The following is a 20,396-nucleotide window of genomic DNA, read 5'->3' as shown; positions in this document are numbered from 1 at the left end:
CAATATTCACCAGGAGGAGAATAAATTCTTGTGTTTTCTACAATGGGGAGACCACACAGAGCAAAACACCCAGGTGTTGGTGGTTGCTTCTTCAGTGAGACAGCTAAATATGGTAGACTTCCAACAGGTACTCCACCTTGTTTCTTTAGAGAAAATGCCAATTCAGAAACATTCCCTTTGGATGTTTTTGTCCTTCAAAACACTTTATGAAGTATTTAGAAGCACTTTCGCAAGAAGCAATCAAACAATAAAAGCGACTCCCAAGGGCCGCAGCAGTTTTGGATTGCCAGATGTATTTCTTGAACAAATGATGTAATTTTATTGTATTTTATTTTGCTTTTTTAGACAAACTCTCTGCTTTCAGCTTCCAAGCCTGGCAACTCCCAGCCCGATCAGAGACGTTTCTGCACACGTTTTCAGTTTGATTGCAAGCCCATTTGTCATTTCTGAAATGCCTCAGCTCAGAAATGTCAAGCATCTCTTGTAGTCAGCGTGGAGCAAGGTAGCTCAGAATGCTGGCACCTACTGCAGGGAGCAGCGTCCTGCTGCGATGGACCACCCAGCCATGGGTGTGGGGGATTTTTCGGGAGCAGGGAGGTGCAGCATGTGGGGATAACTGGTGCTTGGTTGGGCTGTGGTGGGTGTCACCCTCTACCAGAAGTGTTTGATGAGTTCTGTGCTCTGCCAGAGCTGGTTGTGCCCAAAACCTGATCCTGGGAGATGGTACCTGTCAGCTGCTCCTCCTGGGTGAGGAACACAAATCGCTGTCTTGTAGCATGCCAGGGGCTTGTTCCACAGGGATGGGGAGGGCAGGAATTGTAAACACACCCGGTGGGAGGAGGGAGAGGAGCTGCACTTCTCCAACTTGAGCAAAGAGACATGAACAGGGATATTATTTTAGAAAGTTTATCTCTTTTGTATCTATGGTGACAAGATCTTTATCGGGGTAAGACAGACTCCCGGGCTGTCTGCTCCTTGTTATCTCAGGGTAGGATGACAATCTAAGTGTCACGTCTAGAAATGTTATCTCTCCTTTATTATTTCACTTGTGAGGGGCTAACTGGAGTGTTATCAGGGTGTTTACAATCAAAACACGTGCAGCTCAAGTGATAAAAGGGAGAACAGACATCTGATCTCCAAGGATATGAAGACAATGCAGCTTTGAGCAGGAGGAGATGGATCTCATTATTGGAAATGGTTTGGCAGGCTGGGAATGGACAAACAAGTTCAGATCATAAGCTTGAGAGATGGGCTGTGGGAGAGGCTCACACTCCAACTCCTGCAGAGAATGGAAAGGTGATCGTATCAACAGCAGTCTTGGCTAAAAGAGAAATATTTTCCAATAAATTTTTTATGACTTTTTTCTTTCAGTATTCTCTTCTCAGTTGGAATGGGATATATATGGAAAGCCATCAGGACCAGCGAGTGCAGTGGAGCTGCGTTAAGTCAGTCAGGATCTGAGGAAGCTTAGCCAGGCTTGGGGGGAGGAGAGCAGAGAACTGCCAAGGCCACTGCTCAGGGAGTTCATTTTGATTAATTCCTCATCTTGCCTGGGTCAGTGCTGTGTTAATTTAGAGAGTGCACGGACACAGGGTTAGTGGTGACCATAAACCTTATCCCTGATCTCTTTAGGGACAGGGAAGCTAAATCCCTAAAGGGCTTAGGAATCTGACCCTGGGATGCTTCTGCTGCTGGTAATTGAGAGGAGTCCAAAGATATCCCAGACATCAGATCCTCATTAACCTACAGCTGGAGCAAACCAGGTGCCAAACGGTGTCAGGTTGTTTATCTAACATGAATAATCCCCCATAATTAAAAATGGGGTTGTGCAACACTCCATCCAAATCCGGGCCTGACTCCCGGACCTGGCTGGAATGGGCTGCCCAGGCCCCTCTGGTGTCGTAGAGGATATGGCAGGCACATTCCATGTCTTCCTTCCTCTCTTGACGCCAACCTTCTCCAAGCCAAGCTTTGTGGCTCCTATCCCACAAAAAAGATGATTTTCCATCGCCTTTCCTCACTTGTTTGTCTGTCCCGTGAGGCGATGGCACACAGAGGTTTGTGCCCTCTTATGGAGAGTGAGCAGAGGGGCTGTGGTGGCCTCTGAGCCGGGAGGGGACTCAGGCTGGAGGACAAATTCCAGCACCAAGGCTCCCTCTCCCCTTTGGGAAAGAGATGGGGAGGGTGGCAGGGATGTAGCTGTGGGCTGGGTGCTGCGGGGGCTGGTGGAGGATGAAAGCAGCGGGCTCCTGGGGACATCTGAGCATCTCTGTCGGCCTGGCTAAAAATGGGAAGTAAATTTCTGCTAAGGAATTACCAGGAAATTGCTGGTAAGGGGAGGGAATGGACGTGAACTTGTGGGCAGCATTGTCGTGCGTGGGCCTGTCTGCTAAACTCCATATTCCTCTTGCTTTGAGCATCTCCTAAATCAACCCTGAGTGACGCTCACATCCCTCCAAGGACTGACACCACAGCGAACCCTTCCTGCCTTGGGGGGAAAACAAGGCAGCAGCTCCTCCGCCTTGCTCATAAGAAATAATGTCTGGTGGTGGTTTTTTTTGTGTGAAACCCCAGCTTTGGAGGGCCACTGGGGCCACTTTGTCCAGTGACAATGACCCACTGCTCCCTCCTGCCCTTCATCTCTCACACCTTTAATTGCACTTGTGTTTCGGGAGCGGATGGAATTAATTATCCAGCAAACAGTGTCCTTTGCAGTATCAGCCTTAATTAACTGCTCCCCTCTGTATTTTCCTGCTCTTATCCTCTCCAAATCTCCATGCTGAGCCAAGCTGACGGCCCCCCACATGCATCAGTGCCAGCCAGTGAGCCATGACCAGATAAGAAGAAATGGAATTCCTTATCTCTTTTTTACAAATACATACACATGCACACACAAACACACAAACCTGGAAAAGGTCAAGGTTACTGGGAAGGGAGAAGGCCCTTCAAGACAACAAAACACCTTCTCTTTTTAAATCTCCATAGCAACTGGATGGAGCATCATGGGATGTCGAGATGAGAGAGGACCATTCTTCCCCTACAACACTCTTTCCACTTCATTAGACTCTTTATCAAGTATCTCTGCACTGGGCTGAGTATATTTTTTTGTGTCGGGGGAGCAGAGCAGAGGACTCAAAAGCATCCTGACCTTTTCAGTGGGACTTTGGGAGTTCCTTGTGGGAGTTGCATCCTCTTCCCCTGCCTTCCTCCCCCACAGCCCCCTTGTCTCCAGTTCACATGACCTTCTCATCAAAAACCCTGTGCCTGGTGAGGTATGAAGGGTTTCTTTAAAAGGAGAAAGGAGCAGGGAAAAAGAAGAGTATGAGAATGTCCTTCGCTGGCTCTGGAGGTGTCAAGACCCCGGCTGTCAGAGCTGTGCATCTGCAGGGAAGATTAATGAGTCTGCTTAGAGGAAATCCAAATAAAAGAGAGCAGAATAAATACCAAGTGACTGTGTGGGTGATGAGGGGAAGGGTGAGGAAGGAGCAAGGGAGTGTGACAGGGCAGAAGTAGATATTCCTCAGGCTGGTAAGTGTTTGAATTCCCCATGGAGAAGTGAGTTAGCACAGGAAAGATCTTTGGATTTAGTGCCGTGCTCTCCAAGTGCCAGGGCTGTGCGTGGGTCTGTGAGAGCTCATAAAGCACTGGTTGTACTGAGCCACAAACACGGGGGATTTTTAGCTGCCCTTCCCTAGGAAAGCGTTCACCACGGAGAAGAATTTTGTGTTCAGCTTCTCAGCCCTCGGCCTGCATTGTGCCGAGGTGCTTCGAACTGCTCTGCCACTGGAAGCACTGGCTGTCCCTAGGAAACATCAGTGCCTGGTTTGTGCTGGCCAGTGGCCTGGAGTGTGGAGATGAAGGGATTTAAACCTTCCCATGGATTGAAAGCAGAGAGGGCAGCAGGAAAGGAGTTGGGATTCTGCCCCTCTGCCCGCTCAGCAGAGCTGCCCCAGCCCTGGGGCTCAGCACAGGGAGGACGTGGAGCTGCTGGAGAGAGCCCAGAGGAGGCTCCAGGATGAGCAGAGGGATGGAGCAGCTCTGCTGGGAGGAAAGGCTGGGTCAGCTGGGATTGTTCAGCCTGGAGAGGAGAAGCTCTGGGGTGACCTCACTGTGGCCTTGAAGTCCTTGAAAGTTCTGACAAGAAAGATGGAGAGAGAATATTTCCATGGGCCTGGAGTGCCAGGACAAGGGGAATGGCTTCCCATTGTCAGGGAGTAGGTTTAGATGGGATATTGGGAAGGAATTCCTGGCTATGAGGGAGGTGAGGCCCTGGCACAGGGTGCCCAGAGCAGCTGTGGCTGCCCCTGGATCCCTGGAAGTGTCCAAGGCCAGGTTGGACAGTGCTTGGAGCACCCTGGGACAGTGGAAGGTGTCCCTGCCCATGGCAGGTGGATGGAATTGGATGGTCTTTCAGGTCCCTTCCAACCCAGGCCATTCTGTGATTCCATGATTCTGTGGTGGTATCCCACAGGAGAAACTGGACCTTGGAGCTGACCTTCCTGAGGGAACTGTGACATTGTTGTGACCTTTAGCTTTTAACCCTCGGGATTTTCACTTCTTCCAGGGACCTGTGCCTGCAGGCTAACCTGAGCACACTTCACACCACGAGCACCCAGCTGAGCATCTTTCCCCACCGGCTCAGGGTCTGCAGCTCCAAATGTTTGAATCCACATGAATCAGACAAGGACAGGGGCTTGTTACCATGGCCAGAGTCGATTCAAAACATGTTTGTAAAGAGCAGTGAGGCTGGACATGCTTGGGTTGTGTGTTCCTGAGCGGTAAGATTTACATGGGTGTTTTAGGGGAAAAAACCATTAAAAAAAAAAAAGCTCTGCACTTATGGTAGAGCTGGGCTATGAATATCCCAGTCCCACTGCTTCAATCCTCATGGGAGTAATTTTCAAGTGGGAAATCCCATTAAGTCATAAAGGGCCCTTAAGTAGTTCTCTCTGATGAATTTGTGGCACTCTGCAAGTCCCATAATTCCCAATATCCAGATGAGGAAACTGAGGTTAAGTGACTTAGCCAAGGTCAGGTAGCAGATCAATAACCACTGCAGCCCCTCTGCCGTTCACTCCATGTGTCTCTGCTGTCAGCAAAGAGGACCAATCCTCCCCACCACTGGCCCAGCCCCAGCCATGGACACCCAGGCTTTGAAATGTTGCATTATATGGGAAAAAAAGGGTCCATCTTCATTCAGAGGGCTGGGCTGGGGGAGCAGTCACGGGGTTCCTTCACCCTCCTTGCACCCACAGCTCCGTGAGTGGAGACATCTCCTGATTCCTGCTGCTCCTGGAAGGAGCTGGGCTTCCCACAGCTGGCACAAACCTTGCACCCTGAAGCCTGGGGCTTGGGGCAGGAGCACCTTTGGTGTGGTGACAGAAAAGTGCCTCAGGCAAGAGCTGTTGGCTGTGATGAGAGTCTCTGTCAGCCTCTGTGGGAGACTGTTCTTCCTCTTTGCCACTGCTCAACTCTCCCCTTTCCGTGTTTCAGCTTCCTCTACTCATTTCATGAGCTCGTGGAGGGGAATGTACCAAGAGTTTGGGGGTATTTCAGGAGTGGGGATGTGTGTGTTCAGTCTAAGCTTGCTTCCCACGGATGGCTGGTCCCAAAAAAGGGTTGTTTTTCCTGGGATCAGGCAGACTGTAATTCTGGGACTCTTAGGTTATTTATTCCTGTTCACCTGTTTGTTGTCTTCATCAAGGAATCCCAGAATGGTTTGGGTTGGAAGGGACTGTGAAGCCCATCCAGTTCCACCTCCAGGGACTCCTTCCACTGTCCCAGGCTGTTCCAAGCCCCAGTGTCCAGCCTGGCCTTGGACACTTCCAGGGATCCAGGGGTAGCCACAGCTGCTCTGGGCACCCTGTGCCAGGGCCTGCCCACCCTCCCAGGGAAGGATTTCTCCTGTCTATCTAATCTAAATCCATTGGCCCTTCAGTTTAAGGCCATTGCCCCTTTATCTCCTGTTAGTGTTCCCAGCACAGCCCTCTAGAGTCACACAGGAATGGGAGGTGCTGGATGAGGACAGCTTCCATTTCCCAAGCAGCGTTTCTCTGCCTGACAGTGCCTTGCTTCCCTGTTGTTCCCCTTCAGCTTTTCTGTAGCTAATTCAGAGCTGTTTGAATTCCTGGTTCTGCTCTTGCTGCCATGGTTGCTGGTGCTCGACTGTCTGGCTCTGTTCCCTCTCCCAGGTAAAAGGTACAAAAGCACAGGGAGTGAACACAACTGGGATCTTGGGATGGACCCACTGACCCCTGGCTTCCCCATGCTTCCTGGAGGGCCTCCCACAGCCCTGCTGGATGCTTCCCCGGGAGGATGGGCCTGAGAGGTTAATGAGAAGTTGTTCTCCATGCCAGGCTCCTTCCTGCTTTGCTGTAGGGTCTCCGAAGGGTGGCATGTATTTCATTTCTGCCTCCTTCTTCGTCCTGATCAGCCCCTCTCCAGGTGTTTGGCACTTGCCAGCCCTCTGGCATCCCTACTCCTGCCCAGCTTAACCTGCAGGAAAGGGGCTCTCGGGAATATTGCAGGTGGAACAGTCAGGAGGAAGGTCAGCACCCTCCTGCACTATCTCCCATGGATTTATGGCTTCCCAGCTCCTCCAGGAATGCCCTGACCTAATCCAGAGAGCTGCTCCGTGTCACAGCCCCGGTGCTGAGCTGGCACTGCCGGCGCCTTTCTCAGCAGTGGAGAGGGCAGCTTGGCACTGGCACTGGGATGATGGATGGGAGCTCCTGCAGGGGAGAGCTTGGTCTTGGAGCTCCTGGAGGCTCTCCAAGCCTGGCTTTGCAGTTGGCCAAGTGCTTCACTTGTTTTGATGCTTTTCCTGCCTTTGGGCCGTTTGCTGCGTTTATTTTGGGGGGAAGGTCAGCACTCCCAGCTGATGCCGGGAGAACGCTCTGGGAGAGAAGCATCCCTGGAGACAGCCCTCCTTTCAGCAGCACATGGCAAAGCTCTGAGATTTCCCGTTCAGTGGGAGGCACGGGAGATATTTTGGACTGCAAGCTGTGGCTTTAAAAAAACCCACCAGTAGTGGTTTGAGGTTTTCTTCTTGAAGCCTTCCTGACTTTGAACATCAATTGCTCCTGTTTTGGTAAGCAGGCTCCCAGCAAGCCAGACCCGTTCCTGGGATTATTGTGACTGCAGGTATAGCTGTTCCTTTTCCATATGGGATGACTTAGGCCCCTGTTCCCTGCCATCGTGTGGTTGGATTTCACCTTCCTCCATGTCGTGGCATTTCAGAAAGAGCTGCTTGTTTTACAGAGCAGCTGTGTTGTCTTAATGCAGCTGTAACGTGTGTTTGTCTTGGGGCACAGCAGGACTAGGAAGAGGTTTTATTAGATCATTCCCAAGTCCCAGTAATCTCCGAGTCTCTCTCGGATCTGTGGCTGTCAGCTGCGCTGCTCTCGCTCTGTGGGACGAGGTTGGAAGCTGAAGATGGGAAATCACTTGTGTGTGATCCTCTATCTGCTTCGTCTCGGAGTTACTGCTCCCCTCCTGGCTGCTCGCAGCAGCCAGAGAGGACTTAGTCCTTGTACCCCAGACCTTAAACCACAGCTTAAGAGCCTCCAGGGGATCCTCCCTGCCTGGGGCATTGTTTGTGGGACTGCTGGTGGCACTGCAGCCTGGATCCCAAGGAGCGTTCCCATCCCACCACCACTGACTGCCAGCATCGGGATCACGGTAAGGCTGTGCTTCCCTGCCTCCAAAGCATGTTCTATGTGTGCCCTGCTGCCAGAGCTGGAGTTTGCAGCTTGCTTTTCCTCTTCCCAAGGGAATTAGAGTCTCCTCGGTCCCTCGTGTTCCGATGAGCACTCTCTGTCCCGGTGAATTCCCTCGCTGCTTGCAAATGTTTTATATTATTGCTGCACTCCCCTGCCTTGCACCTCGCCCCATGATGGGCACATTTCTGGGTCAGAGATGTCTGTTGCTCTCAGAATGGTTTCCTTTTCCTGCAGTGCATTCCCAGTATATATTGCTAGTGTCACGTATCGCTGTACCGCTCTCCTCTCACCCAGCGCTTGCTGCAGTGCGCTTGAGAGACATCCCACTCCTTAAACACCATTTGAGGTTTTCTCTGGCAGAGATAATGTGGGGATCATGCAGGTCCCTCTTTCCATTCCTTGTGCGTATCAGCTGTATATTCATCTCCTGCAGCTTTTGCACCATGGCTGCATGAATGAAGTCGTATTTTAGGCTCGTGCAGCACCTCCTGTGCTGACTGTACCACTTGTATTTCAGCCTGTGCTTTCCCTTGGCATACAGCTTTGAACTCCCATTGTCCTCGTGCTGTTGTGACTGGTGGAGTCCTTTTCATTTGTCTATATTTTTGCTGCATCTTTGTTTCCTTCCTCTCAGAGCATCAGGGAGGTCTTTGTTGTCCAGCACAATCACAGCTGTTATGTGTCACCTCGCCTCTGCTTGCTTGTTTGGGAGCCGCTGGTTTCCTAAAACTCAGCCTGGAAAGGGATGCAAATCACATCCTTGGGCTGCTCTGATCCACGTTCTCAGTAAATGTGCATTACTGTGTTGTCCCAGCAGCTTCTTGTCCCTTTGTTCAGCTGCTTTTAGCAATTCTTACAGAGGTTAGGGGAATGCACAGGGGTTTTCTCCTTCCTCAGTTCTCTCATATGAGTCTCTGTTCATGGAATTTCCTGCTGCTTTTTACTTAATTGTGTTTTTTTCTGTTGTTCCCAAAGGCCACCCAGCAGCTGGATGTCATGGAGCTGGACACACACCAGGGTAGGTGATGGATGTGACCCCCAAAATTGGAGAAGCCCCCATGACAACTCTGACTCAGCCTTAAGGCTCTGGACCAGAGGAGGGAGACTTTCTCAATCAGGGGCAAACCAGGCAGGCTGTATTTTCTGATTCATCCCAGAGAGCTGCTCCTGGCCTGGCTTGGAGCAGTGTCCTGCATTTTGTTTTTCCCTCTGTGCCAGGTCATGTGTTTGCTCTCACACAGGACCCTCGAGTGCCTTGCCTGAGCTGCTGGCTGAGCCAGCTTTGCCCAGCTCAGACTTGAGCAGATCCTGCATCTTGGTGGCATTTCCTGGGGCTTTGGCATCTTTCGTGCCTGGAATAGGCAAAGCAAAGGGTCCCTCTTTGGAGCTTTGCTCCCTGTGGTGGCTCATTGTGCTGTTAGGCAGTGGGAAGGAGCATTTTGCCTCAGGTCTGCAGGGCCAGAGAGGGGCACCTTCAGTATCTGGTGTTCCTGTGGGTCAGAAATGGCTTTGTGGAGGGTGTCAGTGGGTTTTCCTCAGCTCGTTGCCGCTGTGATGTGCTGTGCTGCTCTCGGAACACGACGCAGCCTTTCCCCAGCAGCGTTTGCTGGCGCTTTGCTCTCTCCCTTATCCAGCCTGTCGTGTAATTGCCCAGTTTCCCCACAGCGAGCTAAAGAGCCTCTTTATTGCTGAGCACAGCCCCTTTCATTGCTGCTGCAGGCTTTGGGGTTCAGCCCTAGCACCGCTTCCCCCTGTTTGTTTGGGTTTCTTCCTTGCCACGTTCACACCTTTCCACTTTCATGTACCTGCAGGAGCCGACTTGCTTCTGACACCGAGTTCAGTCTCCAAACATAAAAGAAGAGAAAGTCAGGACAGAAAGGCATTGGAGCTTTCTTCTTCCTCCACACCTGCTGTTCCCGCTCGTCAGGCACTTCCAAAGAGGAGAGTTCTCCAAGTTCCCAGTCATTACCCTTTACATAAGCATAATATAGTGCTGCACTTCCTACAGGGAAGCTATCTATTGTAGCAATCTGTAAAACAAAAGCTGGATTGCTCCTTCTCCCATTGCTCCCAGAATCAAAAAGCTGCCCGCTGTTCCTCAAATGGGAAGGCTGAAAGCCTTCATCAGAGGGTGGCTCATTTTTACACGACATTTTTACACTCAAGCAAAACTGAAAGCAAGGCATAATTTGGAACAGCCATGCTCGCCGTTAGAGCAGAACCACACAAATAAAAAGCCTGGGATGATGGAGTTGAATACGCTGCAGTCAGAGAAATGACAGTTTGCAGGGAACAAGGAAAACTAGATGGATGAATGGGAATTAGTGAGGAGCAGACTTTGAAGGCAGGCAAATCAAATTGAGAGTGTGGATCATTAGATTCAAAGGAAGCAGGTAAGGAGTGCACTAAATTGTGCCTTAAACAACAAACCAAGGGCCTCAGCCTCCAGGGAGAGTGGATAGAGCAGGGGCTCGGGATATGGGAGTGGCTGCCAGGTGTGCCCTGGCCACTGGGCATTGTGACCTCGCCCAGGTCGCCGGGTGTCCTTTGCATCAGCTTCTGTGCTGTGGGGCACGGCAGGCACTGGACATAAAGGATGCTTGGTAAGGGCTGCAGATGTGCCCAGCTCCAGAGGAGCCAGCTGAAGGCTTTCTGGGTGGACTGTCCTGGCACCTGGCACCTTCCAGGCCTCGAGCTGGTTCTTTGCTTGTTTTTTTTTCCCCAAAAGGTGAAGGGATGCACAAGGGGAGAAATGACTGAGTTGCTGAATTTTTAAAAATTAACTGTGCATGATTATACCCAAGAAAGTGGGGTGGCAGAAATACTGCCACATACAGCAGCTTCACATACAGCAGCTCTTTGCAGATGGGAGAAAATGTGGCGTGGTTTGGATGTGCCTGGGAACAGCTGAGCTGGGGGAATTTGTGTATTTTTAAAATGAAGCTCATGTTTTTCTTGGACAAACTTTCAGGTCACTGTAACACAGAACTGAAGGTCACAGTTCTTAAGAAGATTATGAAATGCCCCAGATGCTCAGCGTGATAGTCTAGACAAGGCAGCTGAGGGAGAGATGCTGAAGGAAGTTCCTTGGATTGGTACAGGAAAGAAAAGCCCTCAGGATGGACACCTTCCACACAGAGCTTCCCTTCGGTGCTCCTGCCTGGTCCCAGCTGAGTCCTGCTCAAGGATACAACTCATGGTCACAGGCAAACCACTCCATGGGAATCCCATCTGGCTGGTTCCCCCATTTCAGCTGAGGTGGAGATCTTGCTGGATCCCACAGAGAGGTATGAATGGAGTGATGAGGAAAGTTCTCCAGCAGGAGCTGAAAAGCACCAGCCTTGCTAGGGGAATAAACCAACATGTGCTTTACAATGGGCAAAATTGATCTGATCATTCCCATAAGAACCATAGAATCATAAAATCATGGAATGGTTTGGGTTGGAAGGGACCTTAAAGCTCAGCCCATTCCACCCCCTGCCATGGACAGGGACACCTCCCACTAGCCCAGGCTGCTCCAAGCCCTGTCCAACCTGGCCTTGGACACTGCCAGGGATCCAGGGGCAGCCACAGCTTCTCTGGGCACCCTGTGGCAGAGCCATATGATAAACCTGACATGAGTGCTGTGTAATTGAGGGAAATGCATCCCCTGTTATCCCAGGTTATCCATCGTTATCCCAGGTTCAGCCACGTGAACCTGTCACTGAGCAGCACTGATCCGAACGTGGCAGCTGTGAGGATTCTTCTCCCCTTAACTCCTTAATTAATAGTCTCTTTATTTAATCAAAAGCTTTATTGTTGAAGATGCTCAGCATGTCCAGGGATTTCCTGTTCCCCTGGCAGCGTCCCAGATTTCCCCCTGCCATCAATCCCACCACAATTTCTTTGCCATGGAAGGTGTTCCCCTGCTGGTTTAGTTGGCCAGCCTGGGATGTGGTTCCTCCCAGCAGCTCTTAAGAAAACCTTTGCTCATCCTTTCCTTCATTTTTTTCCCCCTTTTTCGTTTTAGCTTTGGTTATTTGCAGCAGGCTCTGTGGCAGCTGTAAATGTTAGTTAAAGCCTTATTGAGCGCCTGGTGCTTCCCAGCTGCCTGGTTCAGCAGTTTATTTGGGTCTCCGGTGATGTTTAGAGATGCATTTCCTCTCATCTCTCCCAGCTATATTTTACTGTTTGCTCATTTGCTTGATGACACTTTGCTGCTGGCTTTTGGAAGGGCTTTGCAGTGCATTATCTCGTGAGTTAATCCTGACCTGCTTCCTTGGCTCCAGCAGCTGCCCTGGCGCGTCCTGAGCCGGACGCCGTCACTGTCAGGAATTTTCTGCCAGCTCTTTGCTGTCAATATTTTTGGCTGTGGCTCTGTGTCATTGGTGTCTGGATTAAGCTCCCCTGTGATACCCCGAGGGCGAGATGAGATGTGTTACTGCACCAGGGGTCAGCCTTGGTCCTGTCAGGGAGGTTCCTGAGGGCTGGAGAAGGTCCAGCCCATGGGTTTGTCTGGGACAGTTCTTGCTACAAATCCACATCCTCTGATTTTTGAGCTGTCCTAGGAGACTGCTTCACCTTTTTCAGGATGATTTAAGAGGATGTGCTGTTCAGGATTCCCACTTGAGTGTTATTTATTAGTTCTGTAGTATCTTCCAGGCTGCTTTCTTCGGTCTAGTGTTGATTCCTTGGGGACAAAGGAAACAAAGGCAGGAAAAAGCTCACAGGAGGGATGAAACAGGAGCCTGACTGATATCTCCTCTCTCTCTCCACGGTGTTTTTTCACAGATCAAAAATCAATTAAGGGTGAATTTCACTGGGAACTCTTTAAACAATGTGATATTTCATTAGAGATCATTGAAGGCTCTTTAACATTTGCAGTCCAGGTGTGAATTACAAAATTAGCTGGATTCCTTTAATGATTTCCTCCCAGGTAACGTTCCTCCAAGAACCCTGTGCCTGGAGCCAGCTGTGCAGCTGCTGCTGGAGAAGGGGTGTTCATTGTCTCCCCCCCCATCCTGATGGAGACACGAGACTGAAGGAATGGCTTTGATTGGGACAGCAGCCTGGCTGGGCACAGGGCTGTGGCCTGGGATGTGAGAACTGAAGGAAATAAGAGTGGAATGTTGTAGGAGAGGTAGAGAGGGGCTTTGAGATGAGCAGATTTGGGGTTTTTCCCCAATCCCTTCTTGAGCTGTTACCAGCACAAGCTTGTGCCTTTGTGAGACTTCCCTAGGGCTTTCCAGCTCCTTCCCTTGCTCCTGGATCTGTCCCTGCTGCCATCTGAACCCCGTAACACTGAGACAGAAGCACTCTGGAGGTGCCAGTGCGTTTTCACTGGCATCTGGATCCCTTGGGACATGTCACTCCTTCCAAACCTCCTGAAGGCATGAAGAGCTGAGCAGTGTGACTTCCTCTGCTCCACTGTGACATCATTAATCCTGCCTGGAACTTGCCCTTTTCAGTGCTCATTCCCTCCCTCGTCCATCTTGCCTTCCTCACAGCCCGGTTATTGATCCTTATTTGGGGCTCATCTGTCTTAGTGAGCTCGGGGAGCCACCCCCGGCAGGGAGAGGAGCACCTTTCGTTGCTTCCAGGGTGCTGTAGTTGGGTGGGAGGGAAATGGGTGAGTTTTGGGATGCATCACTGCAGGTTTGATCCAGCGGTTGCATTTCCCACCTGAGCACCTGCTTTCCTTGGAGATGCTGCCTTTCCCTGTTAAGTTTTCCTTTCCTCTTGTCCTAAAACCATCACAGCTGCAACAGCCCCGTTACAGCAGCTCAGCCTCTCCTCCCTCTCCCTTGCAGTCAGTAACACCAGGATTAGTCCTCAGGGCCGCCTGTAGAACCACGTACATCCCCGTTTGTCCTACTCTGCCCCCTTCCCCTATTTCTTGTCCCCTCCCCTCAGTCTTCCCTGCATTTTTCTCTCTCTGCACAGCTCTGCCCTGCCCCAGGAGAGCGTGGAGGGCCCCTTTGCTCGCTGCAGCGAGGACCCAGGAAGGGCAGCTGATAAAACCCCACCCTCTGCACAGACCCACTGGCCGTAATTGCTTTCCTGGAGAACAGCAGGGAGAGGCAAACAGTTCTGATCCTTTCCTTGAATACTCTCTTGGGCCCTAATTATTTTCAGCTTAGGATATTTTCTGTGTCTGGGAAGGCTCGTCTGTCTAATAATCCTTACTGGATTTCACTCCCAAGTACTTGCCCAGCCCTGCCTTGAGCCCCCTGCAAACTTTCCACACCCCCTTTGCTCACAACCATCTTCCCTGATTTGCTGTGGATCTCTTCGATTGCTTGCCTCTAATGCACCTTGTTCTGGGGCTGCACAAGGTGGTTAAGGAGCAATTTTGTACCTGAAGGGAGGCTGTGGCAAGGGGAGGTCGGGCTCTGCTCTCAGGCAGCGACAGGAAAAGAGGAAATGGCCTTGAGCTGTGCCAGGTTGGACATTAGGAGGAATTTCTTCATGGAAAAGGTTGTTAAATGCTGGAAAGGGCTGCCCAGGGATGTTTGGAGTCCCCATTCCTGGAGGTGTCCAAGGAAGGGCTGGACGTGGCACTCAGAACTCTGGGCTGGTGACAAGGTGGGGATCAGTCACAGGCTGGACTCCATGGGCTGGGAGGGCTTTTCCAACCTTGATGATCCCAGGATTCTGTGATCCTCCTCCACTCCTCCAGTGACTCAAGATTTTTGAATCCCCCTCACCTGCCTCTTTTCTAGGCTGCAGCATCCCAACCCATTGGGTGGCTCTTTGTGGAAAAGCCATTCCAGACCTCATAAAGTTCTTGCTGTCCTTCCAGGAACCTTTCCTGCTGTATTCCTCCTGCTTGGCACCACTGGAGCCATGCAGGGACACATCCACATAGCTCATCTGCAGAGTTTTGGGGTACTTTGTGTCGCCTGAATGAGTGTATATGTTTTGGAGCAGCTGGCCCTTCCTTGCGAAGGTTTTTATTACATGAACCTTTCCAGCAAAATGCCAATTATTATGGATCCTGAAAGAGCACTCTCTGCAGCTTCCAATTACGATCCTGGCTGCATCTGACTTGAATGGTGTTTACTGTTTAGGGTGCATTTGAAAATGCATTTTGGGAGGCGTCTTTCATTTCATGTGGGGGGGCTAACATTATCCCTAATGCTGGAGGAAATTACAAATGCTTCCTGCCTAGAAGCAATGAGTTGAAATGAAAATATGCTGTGTGCTGCTCCATGGCAGCGCCACCAAAACATCTGCATGTGGTGCCAGGTGCTGCTCTGTGAGTTCAGCTGTGCCCAGAATGACCTGGTGTATCTTTGGTGGCCTTTGAGACGGGAGAGCTGAGTGACCAGGCTGGGTCTGCTCTGGGCAATCTCCTGAAACTGCTCAGCACATCCAATGTTTACACAGATAATTTAGCTCAGATGGGCTGGTGAGGTCACACGGGCAGAGATGTGCCCAGCTCTGGCCCCTCAGTGCAAGAGAGACATTGAGGGGCTGGAGCATGTCCAGGGCAGGGAACAGAGCTGGGAAGGGGCTGGAGCCCCAGGAGCGGCTGAGGGAGCTGGGAAAGGGGCTCAGCCTGGAGCAAAGGAGGCTCAGGGGAGACCTTGTGGCTCTGCACAACTCCCGGACAGGAGGGAGCAGCCGGGGGGGGTTGGGCTCTGCTCGCAGGGAACAGGGACAGGAGGAGAAGGAACGGCCCCAGGCTGGGCCAGGGGAGGCTCAGGTTGGACACCAGCAGGAATTTCCTCATGGAAAGGGTGCTCAGGCCTTGGCAGGAGCTGCCCAGGGAGGTTTGGAGTGCCCATCCCTGGAGGTATCCAGGGAATGCCTGGACGTGGCACTCAGAGCTCTGGGCTGGGGACAAGGTGGGGATTGGGCACAGCTTGGACTCAATGGCCTTGGGGGGTTTTTCAAACCTTAATAATTCCACGATGTGCCATTTATTCGCTTCATCTCTTGCAAGCCCAACAAAGTTAAGGGGTAAAGGCTCAGGAGGATTTGGTTTTGGGAGCTGTGGTTTCATGACTTGGGAACCTCTGGTTAAGCCTCTCACAAGCTCTGGGTTCAGATCAGCTGCTGCAATGTTGGCCCACCTCTGCCCAGTTATCCCAATCTCATGGAATAGTTGATACTGGCTGAGGAAAAGGAGTCAGCCCAACCTAAAACCTGTCCTGACATGGTCTGAGCAGATGTGGGCCAGCAGTGAGAGCCTGAACTGGGCCGGTGCCTCATGTCCCATACAAGGGGCACTGGGGCAGAACTGAATGTTCCATCCAGGATGCCTGTGAGTGCTTCCCGTGCCTGTGTTTGTATTTACAGCCTCCTGATGGGAACGTGCACAGCGAGACAAAAACCTGCTCTAGTGGATTCCAGCATTAAGTCAAGAGACTATTGGATTTTTTCAAGGGCTCGCACAACCCTCCTGAAAACCAGGTTGTTACGTGTTAGTTTGGAGCCCTTTTGTTCAGCCTCAGGTGTGTTTATTCCTTCAGGGTATTTACTGAAAGGACAAGAAGAAAATGATTCAAGGTGGCATCATGCAAAAAATTCCGTGTTCGCCACAAGAGTGCTACATTTTGGCTTTTCCTCTGGCAGGAGTGGGATACCTTGCCCCTCTTTTGAGTCAAGTGTCAGATTAAAAGAGCAGGAAGTGGAAGAACAACCCCTCCAAATCAAAATCACACTGGAAGAAAACACTGCAGTGCACAATTGTCCTTCCCTGTGTGTGGGAGAGGTGGTAAGAGAAGGTACCATGTGTGACACGTTAGTTGTGTTCTTTGATGCTCTCATGGCATCCGTGAGCATGAAGAGACACAGAAACACGAGCAGAACTTTAAATAATTGCTGTAATTGAACACACTCGTCCATTTCAGTTGTACCTGCTTATGCAGCAACAGTATTTTCTTTTTTTTCTTCTCCCTTTATTTGTTTGGGGTTTTTTTTTTCTTTTTTTTTTCTTTGTTTTGAGGTTCTTTTTAAGGGGTCCAAGTAAAGGATTTTAATGAATCTCTGGGAAGTATCCCTTGGTTCGTAATTCTGAATCCTGAAAGCTGCTTGGCTGGGAAACTCCAGAAACCCTTACATTTATTTGAAATCTCTGTCCTGGAGTCTTGCCTTGGTATGGGTGATGCACTTTAGCTGAGGGGAGGCAGAACAAGAAGAGCTGACCATGAGTTTTGCACGAGGGATTTCGCCGGCAGAGATTTAATCAGGGGAATTCAATATTTTTTATCCAAGGTACTGTTATCCGTACACCACTTCTCAAAACCTGCATCTTCCTGCAAACATCTCGCCGTGCTTGTAGGCCTGTCGAGAGGTTTGATTTTTGCCTGGAAAGGGAAGGCAGAGTTAGGGTTGTTTATGATGTTTAACTCCGGCTGCAGCAGCTCATTTGTTGCCTTGACTTGTTCAGGGGATTTTCAGCACCAGCTCATTACTGAATCTTCTGCTTTTCTATGTGTGCTCCTCTTCCAAGGGGCTCTTTTAGGCAGGTAGAGGCATTTCTGCTGCATTCATCTGGGCCCTGATAGGCTGGGAGAGCTGGGGATGCTCTGCCTGGAAAAGAGAAGGCTCCAAGGAGAACTGGGAGACAATTCCCGGGCCCAAAGGAGCTCCAAGAGAGCTGGAGAGGGACTTGGGATGAGGGATGGAGGGGCAGAACACAGGGAATGGCTTCCAGAGAGTAGATTTAGATGGGATATTGGAAGGAATCCTTCCCTGTGAGGGTGGGCAGGCCCTGGCACAGGGTGCCCAGAGAAGCTGTGGCTGCTCCTGGATCCCTGGCAGTGTCCAAGGCCAGGTTGGATGGGGCTTGGAGCACCCTGGGACAGTGGAAGGTGTCCCTGCCCATGGCAGGGGTGGGAATGGGATGAGTTTAAGGTCCCTTCCAACTCAAACCATTCTGGGATTCTGTGTGTATGTGAACCAAAATTCTGCTCCTTTTCACCCCAAAGCAACCAACACGTTAAAGCTCCCACAAGTGCAGCCATTTGTGATTAAAACAAGCTGCAATAGAGAGCCTGTGGATGTGATTAAAAACATTGCATCAGATGCCACATTTGGCTGCACCATCCTAGTCCTGACCTCCACACTTGGGAGAGGGGAGAGCCTTGGTCGGGTGCTCCCCGTGATGGGCTGAGCAATGGGATGTGCAGCCAGCACCAGCATCCAAGATCTGGAATGCCCTGCTCAGTCCTCAGGGATGCCATTTGTTGCTCAGTTCAGGCCTTGCTTCCCTCCTGCTTGTTTAAATGTGGATAATCTCCCTGGTACAGTGGGTATTTGTTGTTGGACTCAGCCAAAGCTCCGGCAAAGCTCGGGGTGAAGGCAGGAGCAGCTGCTGAGTGGTTCCTCTGATGGATTAGCTCAGCCCCCCCGCCTGGTGCTTCTGTGCCCACTCACTCCTTCCTCTCCCTTCACTGCCATTCCTTTGCTGTGTTTATTCCCTTTCCTTTTCTCTTCTCTGTTCCTGGCACCCACCACCCCGACTGCAGAGCCACCATGGGACGTGTCCCTGCCCAAACACTGGGGGCATCTGGTACCGGCTGGGAGAGATGCAACCAACAAAATGCGGGTTATTTTTAATTCCAGGCTTTTGACAGCCAACCTGGATGACCGCCAGCTAGGAATTCCTGCTCCTCCTTCCCTTCCTTTAGGTGAAGGGGACAGGTGAGGCTCTGCAGGTTATCCTTGGCTTGCCTGGAGGTTGTAGGGAGCTCCTTGGAGCAATCCCATGAAAGCAGGTGGCTTGTGTGAATCCTGCCTGCTGAGCCCTTCCCTGTGCAGGGCCTGAGCAGCACAGGCTGAGAGGGAAGGGCTGCAGCAGGAGCCTGCTGGGATGGGATGCCACATGTCCACGCTGATATTCCCACCCACCTTTCTGGGCTCTGGTCAGGTGAACACGTTAAACACGAGCACAGGCGCCTTTCTAAGAGGCCTCAGCACCTCAGGCTTTTTTCAGCCATGCAGGTGAGTGAAAGCTTCCCTCCCTCGCCGGTTCTCCACAGGGACCAGCTGCCAGGGAGTTTCCAGGCGAGCGCAGTTCAGGCAGGGCTGGGGCTGGAATACAGAGCTGCCCCTTCCCTTATGTCCCCCTTCCCCTCCCGCCCTTCCTTTTGCTTCTCTCCCCGCTCCTTCTTTTCCTTTTGGGAAGAAATGCTTTGTTTTGAGGCTGTGAATGCTCAGACGTGCTCCCCTGAGCAGGAGAGGTGTCTCCCAGAATCCCAAGTGGCTCTGGAGAGGCACATGGGCTGGAAAGCGGGTGCAATTCCCAGCTCCTCCAGCCTCTGCCTCACCATCCCTTTGCATCATCTTTGATTCCTCATTTGAAGATGGTCTCTGGTGCTGTGCCCAAAATAGGGTGGGTTGCTTTAGTCTGGCCGCTGCCATTGGTGCCCAGAGGCATCAAACCTGTACATTGACCATTGGTATCATTTGGGGAAGTTTTTAGCACCGGGCTGGGCTTTGCTGGTGCCCCGGACTGGTTGTTCCTCTTTCAGACTCCCTTCTCAACACAGTCTGAATGGAAATACGTCCTCAGAGCATCCCCAGTTTTGGTAGCACTCCTAATATTCCCTGCTCCTCCTTCTGCCAGGGCTGTAGTGATGACTGAGGTGATGGCATTCTGTGTCCTGCTGTAGAGCAACCCCTTTCCAGACACCTGTGGCTTCAGAGTTTGTCTGGGACACAGGAAATACCCACCCCCTGACAGTCTCGAGGGGTTGAACTGGATAAAAACTCACCACAGGTTTCAGATTTTGGGCTCCAACTCTCATATCTCTACTGAGATGCCCTCCACACTTTTTAGGTCCCAAAGTCATCGGATTTATCCAGATTTTTGAAATGTACCATGCAGCCACAGCAGTGCTGTCAGCACTAGCTCAGGCCTCCAGGTCCCACAGCTCCAGCTCTGCCCAGAGAGAAGTTGCTCCCTGTTCCTAATGTCACCTGCCAGTTTGCTTCCCTGAGCTCCTGGGGACCAAGTGTGGTTTCCTGTGCACCCAGCCCAGCACAAACGGTCGAGGGAGGAAGAGGAAAGAGGAATGACAGATGGAGAGATGTCTCTGAGCTGTGAGAGAGCCAGCAGTTCCTTACTGATCAGCTCCGAAGGTGTTTGGGAGCAGCTTTTGGCCAGGGGGCTCTGCTCCAGGGCAGGTGCTGAGTGAGCACTTGCGCCAGGAAAATGGGATTTTCCTGGGGACGAGGACGAGGGCAGATCCCACGCCAGCTTTGCTGTCTCTGAGGAAAAGGGGAGGATTTCACTCAGCCTGGTGCTGACAGCGTGTTATTAACGGAGTGAGAGGGGCTGAGGGAAGCCTGGGCCGGGCTGTGGTGAAGAACGACAGCAGCAGCTCAGAGCTGTAAGGCTGAGCTTATTCTGGGCACTTAACCCCTCACTGCACCAAATTCACTGAGGGCTGGGCTGGGGCAAACTGGGACGGCGCTGCCCACCATTGGAAACCACCTCCCCGGTCCACAGGGAAGCACAGAAAGGCTTCCAGCTGCTCCTTCCAGCCGGAAGCTCCTTCCAGCCGGCAAAATTCATGGCTGGGGAGGTCAGGGAGCCAAATGCCAGCAATGGGCTGCATAAAGGGCTGGCTGATTTTATGGCCAATAATAACATTTGTAGTTATACAAGCCACGCTAAGATAGCGCTAATCAATTCTCATGCTGCAGGTCAGCAGCTGATTGCTGCAGGGGTCAGCAAGGAAT

General features: G+C 51.4%; 1 long non-coding RNA gene across 5 annotated transcripts in view; it reads left to right on the top strand.

The window, feature by feature from the left end:
* Positions 1–4,388: 4,388 nt before the first annotated feature.
* LOC116448884 overlaps positions 4,389–20,396 on the top strand; it is a 35,996-nt gene continuing 19,988 nt past the window's right edge. For 2 of the 5 annotated variants that reach the window (XR_004242143.1, XR_004242139.1), the window contains exons 1-2: positions 5,811–7,680; positions 8,697–11,008. This is a non-coding gene — a long non-coding RNA (uncharacterized LOC116448884). Of the gene's footprint in view, positions 7,681–8,696; positions 11,009–20,396 lie in introns of all 5 variants that reach the window. The other 3 variants (XR_004242142.1, XR_004242140.1, XR_004242141.1) reach the window with 3 other exon arrangements.

The sequence above is a fragment of the Corvus moneduloides genome, chromosome 10 (assembly GCF_009650955.1).
Source record: "Corvus moneduloides isolate bCorMon1 chromosome 10, bCorMon1.pri, whole genome shotgun sequence".
Taxonomy (NCBI): domain Eukaryota; kingdom Metazoa; phylum Chordata; class Aves; order Passeriformes; family Corvidae; genus Corvus; species Corvus moneduloides.
This window is presented reverse-complemented; position numbering and strand designations above follow the sequence as displayed.